The 5,820-nt window shown below is 42.7% G+C and overlaps 1 protein-coding gene across 2 annotated transcripts in view; it reads right to left on the bottom strand.

The window, feature by feature from the left end:
* The window catches only part of DNAH1 (dynein axonemal heavy chain 1), a 111,054-nt gene extending 106,114 nt beyond the window's left edge, over positions 1-4,940 (bottom strand). Inside the window, exon 1 of one of the 2 annotated variants that reach the window (XM_075574232.1) lies at positions 4,687-4,936. The gene's annotated coding sequence lies outside the window, so the exon portion shown is untranslated. Of the gene's footprint in view, positions 1-4,686 lie in introns of both variants that reach the window. The other variant, XM_075574233.1, reaches the window with a different exon arrangement.
* Positions 4,941-5,820: the final 880 nt, after the last annotated feature.

Below are 5,820 nucleotides of genomic sequence, written 5' to 3' on the forward strand. Positions count from 1 at the left end.
CGGTGCAGTCCCAATCATGGATTTTTTTATTTTTTTTTAAGTGATAAACAAAAAAATAAAACGGTACATCTGATCAACCGGACGCCTGATACAAAACATTAAATGTATTATTTTGCAACTTTTCAGACAATTTACTTGAGCCATTTCAAAGAAATTAAATATTAAAATTAAAATACATTGGTAGCCGCGGTAAGAAACACTGTACAACAACAACAACAATAACAACAACAACAACCTGCCACTTTACTTTCTTAGTTACATGTAAGGGTTCGCTCTGTGTATACGCTATACAGGACATTGAGATAGATAGGTCAATAGGTAGACACAGGGTTGCCACCACTCCGGGTTTGACCCGGAGACTACTGGTTTTGGCCACGTATCTCTGGGCTACAGTGGCGGCATCTCCCGACATCCTCCCCTGCAACTGCTGTCAATATGGCTGTGCAGTGTCAAATGGCGCCACGTTGCCATGACAACAGGAACGCTATGTGACGTCACAGTGTCACATGACGCCCGCTGCCATGACAACGGAGCGCTACGTGACCTCTAGCGGCACTGCGTTGCCATGACAACATGACGCATCGGCGCCATAAGGTGTCCCGTTCTCAGGGCAACTTCACGCCATGTGACGTCACATAGCGTCACGTTGTCATGGCAATGCAACACCATTTGGCGCCGTGCAGCCACACTGACAGCAGTTGCAGGGGGGAGATGCCGGGAGGATGTCGGAAGGATGCAGGGTTACGCCGCCATCGAAGGCTAAATGTAAACATTTTATCTCCAGGCTAGCCTTCATTAGAAGGTGGCAACCCTAAATAGACGTGTAGGTGGCAGTGATAATTATTCACTGTGAAACAGGTTTTTGATGTCAGTAGAACTGTTCACACATCACAGCCTTCTTGAGAATAATGAGCTTCATGTGTTGTTTTTTGTTTTAAAACTTTCAGACACTTGAATGAGATTATTACATGGAAGTGTTTTGCCGTTTGTAATATTATATTAAGCGTATTTCTTTTCAACGGTCAGTGGAACCGGTCTTTTCAACGGTCAGTGGAAATGGCTTATTTATAGGTTCGTATAATAGCACACAAATGGTTTATTTATAGGTTCGTATAATAGCACACAATAGGGTGAGAATTAAATTGGCCAGTGTCAGGATCGGGCTTAGGCCCCGCCCCCGTGATGCATCTCGCGACGTCACGAGTGACGCGTGTCAGCCGCAACCTGCGTGCAGGCGCCGCACTGCCAGGAAGGAAAACACCACAGGAACCGTCTCCAGGTTCCGCGACGACACAGGCAACCTACGGCGCACGCTAGCTACGTGCAGACACAAGCAAACAAGGGGTTAATTCTCTCAATTATTCCTCAGCTCAACGAGTTTCACTCTCTGCTTCTTCAGTTGAGTCAGAGCTAGATTCGCGAGAACCAAGGGCTTTGGAGATACTTTCAACCGGAGCTGTGTCTACGGGCAAGACAACCTTCCGCCCTCACCCGTGACGTCGTCCGGAAGTGACATATGCGGAAGGCAGAGCAGAGACGCGAGTGAGACGCATAGCAGCATCCACCGGTCAATCACTCCATCCCATCGGCGGTTCTCTCCCATGAAAGTTTTTTATTGGAAAATGTGAGTGTAACTATTCTACCTTGTACTACTAATACAATTTTATGAAATAATATACACTATTGGTATCTCTCTCCTATTGCATATCGGCGATCCCGAACCATATGCACTGAGGGGTATCCTGTCTTACATCAGTCATCTACTAAAGGGCTCCAGGCAGAGAGAGAAGAATCTGACACACCTATAACTACAGAAAGTTTTGTGAGTGCAACCTTACTAGATCCTAAGACTAACTTAGTATTATAAGGTACCATCTGCACTATTTTTGCTCCTTTTATATATCATATATCACTGGACACATTCAGCGCTCCTCCTCAAATACAAGAAGAAAAGAAATTGCCAATATTGAGACCTGGAACAGTCTCGTCTGAGGGTGTTGAGCAGCTCCTACTCCACTTTGTATACATATTTATTATCTTGCACTATTGGGTTGGTGAAGGATTATTTGTTTAATACGCACATTTGGAGTTTATTCACTTTGTATTCCATTATAAATACACTGTCACTTGTTATCACTTTAGAAGCGCCCAGTCCACTTCCCCTTTCCCTTTCCCTTTAAATACTCAGCCAGCACTCCTCAGCCTACAAACTGGCTGAGTATAAACTCTGTTCTTGTGACTTGTGCTTAGCTTCTTGCTGCCCTGCCTTTGCCTTGTCTTGCTCCCTGTATTTTGACCTCAGCTTGCACCCGGAGTCCTGCCTTCTCTGACCTCCTTGAACGTCTTGTATTCTCTCGATTGCTACATTTTCTCAACACCTATTCTCTCCTAGACGCTCTACAAGCTGGGTTCCGCACTGCTCACTCCACTGAAACAGCCCTCACTAAAATAACTAATGACCTCCATGCTGCCAAAGACAGAGGTCATTACACTCTGCTCATATTATTCGACATCTCTGCAGCATTTGACACCGTGGACCACCCTCTTCTCCTTCACATTCTCCATACTCTTGGTATTCGGAACAAAGCTCTATCCTGGATCTCTTCTTACCTCTCCCATCGTACTTTCAGTGTCTCTTTTGCTAACATCTCCTCCTCTATCGATCTCTCTGTGGGGGTTCCCCAGTGCTCTGTCCTGGGACCTCTTCCCTTTTCTCTGTACACACTTTCTCTAGGTGACCTAATCACATCTCTTGGGTTTAAATATCACCTCTATGCCGACGACATACAAATGTATCTTTCAACCCCTGACCTTACACCTGCAGTACAGACTAAAGTTTCTGAATGTCTCTCAGGCATATCATCCTGGATGGTCATCCGCCGACTTAAACTTAACATGGCAAAAACAGAGCTCCTTATACTTCCTCCCAAACCTTGCCCTACTACCTCCTTCCACATTACTGTTGGAAGTACCATCATTCACCCAGTAGCCCAAGCAGTCTGCCTATGGGTCACACTCGACTCCTCTCATTCAAAACGTATCTAAAACCTGTCGCTTTTTCCTCCGCCATATTACAAAGATACGCCCTTTCCTCTGTTACTCGACTGCTAAAACTCTGACTCAGGCCCTCATTCTCTCCCGTCTCGATTACTGTAACCTCCTGCTGTCCGGCCTTCCTGCCTCTCACCTGTCTCCCCTACAATCTATCCTAAACGTTGCTGCCAGAATCACTCTACTCTTTCCTAAGCTTATCTCAGCTTCTCCCCTGCTGAAATCACTCTCCTGGATTCCTATTAAATCCTGCATCTCAAACTCAATTCTCCTCCTCACTTTTAAAGCTTTACACTTCTGCCCCTCCTTACATCTCGGCCCTAATTTCTCGCTATACACCATCCAGACTCGTGTTCTGCTCAAGGATGTCTTCTCTCTACCCCTTTTGTATTTAAAGCCGTATCCCGCCTTAAACCTTTCTCACTGACTGCCCCACAACTCTGGAATGCCCTACCCCTCAATATCCAACTAGCACCCTCTCTATCCATCTTTAAGGCCCACCTCAAAACACACTTGCTTAATGAAACATGAGTAGCTCAATGGCTGATAATTAACCACATACATAAACCTTGGCCCCTTGCAGGCGCACTTACCAGAACACCCTCCTACGGTCTCTGTACGTTCTTCCTACCAAACAACTAGATTGTAAGCTCTTCGAAGCAAGGACTCCTTTTCCTAAATGGTACTTTTGTCTGAAGCACTTCTTCCCATTATTTGTTATTTATATGATTGTCACGTGTATTACTGCTGTGAAGCGCTATGTACATTAATGGCGCTATACAAATAAATACATACATTTATATATAATAGTGTGTGTGTATATATATATATATATCTCATATTGTATATATTATAGTGTGTGTGTGTGTGTGTGTGTGTGTGTATGTAAAATTGTATAACTCTATAGTGTATATATATATATATATATATATATATATATATATATATATATATATATATATAGTTATAGTGTATGCATATTATAGTGTTTATGTATGTGTATATATATATATATAAATATGTGTGTGTGTATATATTATAGTGTGTGTATGTATATATATATATATATATATATATATATATATATATATATATATATATATATATCATATTGTATATATTATAAGGTGTGTATATATATATATATATATATATATATATATATATATATTGTATTATATATTATAGTATAGTGTGTGCATGTATATATATAATATATATAGTGTATGTATAGATATTATATTAGTGTATATTATGCTATAGTGTATGTATACATATTATATTATAATGTGTACAGTGTATATATGTATATATTATATATAAATAAATACTTCACCCAAAGACTAAATGTGATGAAGAACGACTCGGCACTCCAGTATAAGTTCTCAAAATACAAATAGTTGTATTGAAGACACTCAATGTCCAACGTTTCGGTTCCACAATACAACTATTTTCATTTTGAGCACTTATATATCACCTTTGGGTGAAGTATTTATATACTTATTTTTTTATAACCCGTGCACTTGTCTTCTCCCCTTTTGCCTTATCGAGGTGTGCCTACTGACTCTGTGTGTATATAGTATTGTGCATAGTATATACCGGTAATACAATGTGTATAGTGTATACCGCTCTTACCTCTTCTCTTGTCGCAGCCGATTCTGTTTCTAGGCTCCGAGACGCTTCACGTTGTTAGGGAGATACTATGACGGCGGAGGGGTGGCTCTGACTTTTACTCTTTGACTCCGCCCTCCCTCTCTACATAGTGGATTACTCTACAGCCAGTCCTCTCCCCGACAAATTTGGTTTCGCCCTCATCATTCAGGAGCATAGAGGGGCATGAAGGATAGGTCTCCCCGTGAGGCAGTGGGAGGCTGCTGCAATGTTCCCTTAGGGGGCAGCACTCATCTGTGAACATGGGTGTGATAAGTGAGTTGCCTGTAACATGACAAGGAACACAGTGGCGTAATTATGTATGTGTATACACACACACACACACACACACACACACACACACACACACACACACACACACACACACACACACACACACACACACACACACACACACACACACACACACACACACACACACACACACACACACACACACACACACACACACACTATACAGGAGGGAATTGAATGTGTGTGGGTGGATTGTTTGTGTGTATGTATATACTACACGTGTGATCGGTCTGTAACATTACTAAACTTATGTGAACTGCTTGTAACAGTTATGCACGTGTGTGTGTATCTGCTTGTAACACGATACTGCACGTGTGTGGTCTGCCTGTAACATGCACCTTCCTGCCTGTAACATGACAGCATGTGTGTGATTTGCTTCACGACACTACATGTGCCCTGCTGTACCAGGACACTGCACGTGTGTGATCTGTCCTGTAACGTGGCACATGCATGTGTGATCTTCCCTGCACTGCGATACCTTTACATGTGTGCATCTCCCCTATAACGTGATCCGTAACACCACGAATGTGAGCTGCATTGTACCGTGGCACAGCATGGAGCTGAACAAGAAACAGACAGTCCCCTCCCCCATTTATATAGAGTGTTCGCTACCGTTCCTTCACACGGTGTTATATCACTCACACATGGTCTCTGTCCGTATTAGGACATTGGGAATCTGTGTCCCCTTATTTGCTTGTGCCTACATGTACCAATCACTCTGCATGTGACCGTGTGTAATAGGAAGCCTAGCACATCAGCTGTCTGCGGGTGTACGCCAGTCTGAGTAGATGAAAGTGGGGTATG

The sequence above is a fragment of the Ascaphus truei genome, chromosome 17 (genome assembly GCF_040206685.1).
Source record: "Ascaphus truei isolate aAscTru1 chromosome 17, aAscTru1.hap1, whole genome shotgun sequence".
Lineage (NCBI taxonomy): Eukaryota > Metazoa > Chordata > Amphibia > Anura > Ascaphidae > Ascaphus > Ascaphus truei.